The sequence below is a fragment of the Trichechus manatus genome, unplaced genomic scaffold, assembly GCF_000243295.1.
Source record: "Trichechus manatus latirostris isolate Lorelei unplaced genomic scaffold, TriManLat1.0 scaffold00143, whole genome shotgun sequence".
Lineage (NCBI taxonomy): Eukaryota > Metazoa > Chordata > Mammalia > Sirenia > Trichechidae > Trichechus > Trichechus manatus.
This window is the reverse complement of record NW_004444079.1, coordinates 2,141,437-2,142,275: the sequence shown is the minus strand read 5'-3', so window position 1 is coordinate 2,142,275 and position 839 is coordinate 2,141,437.

Below are 839 nucleotides of genomic sequence, written 5' to 3'. Positions count from 1 at the left end.
GAATCCAGTTCCTATGACTGTAGGTGTCAGGTCCCTGTTTCCTTGGGGTCTAGCTAGGGTCTGCTGTCTGTTCCTAGAGGCTCCCCACATTTCTTCCAACGTGGTCCTCTCCATTTTCAAGCTAGCAGTGGTGCTTCAAATCATCCACGCTTCATTTCTCTCTGGTTTCTTTTTCTACCTTCCTCTTCCTGTTTTTAGAATCTGCTACCACACCTACTTTCTGATATGATGATTTTATATAATCCCTCCATCTCCTTACCCTCTTGCTCAGTTGATGATCTTGTCTTGTACTTCTTTGAGAAAATAGCTACTTGTATAGAAACCCATGAACGTCCCACCTTTAGGCTTACAAACCTCCCCACTTCCACACCCATCTTCTTTGCCTTTATTACTAGCTCTAAATCCCTCCCCTTTTGCCTTCCAAAGACTCTAACTCTTCACTTTCTTCTCCTCCTTCATCCGTCTTTTCCTCTCTCTAGAAACCATCACCATCACCATACAACCAACCATGCTCTAGTATCTCCCATCTTAAAAATAAATGAACCCTTCTTGACTCTTCCTCACCCATTAGTCACTGCCTTAGTGAACTTCTCTTTACAGCCATACTTCTTGAAAAAGAAGTATACACTTTCTCATTCACTCTCACCCACCCACTCCATTCTGTTTCTATTACCAGTATTCCACTGAATTGCTCTTGTGAACTATTCTGGTAATCTATTGCTGCATTGATGGCACCTAACAACAACAACAACAATTGCTGCATAACAAACCACCCCAAAACTGAGTGGCTTTAAACACCCAAAAACAAAAACCAAACCCATTGCCGCTGAGTTGATTCC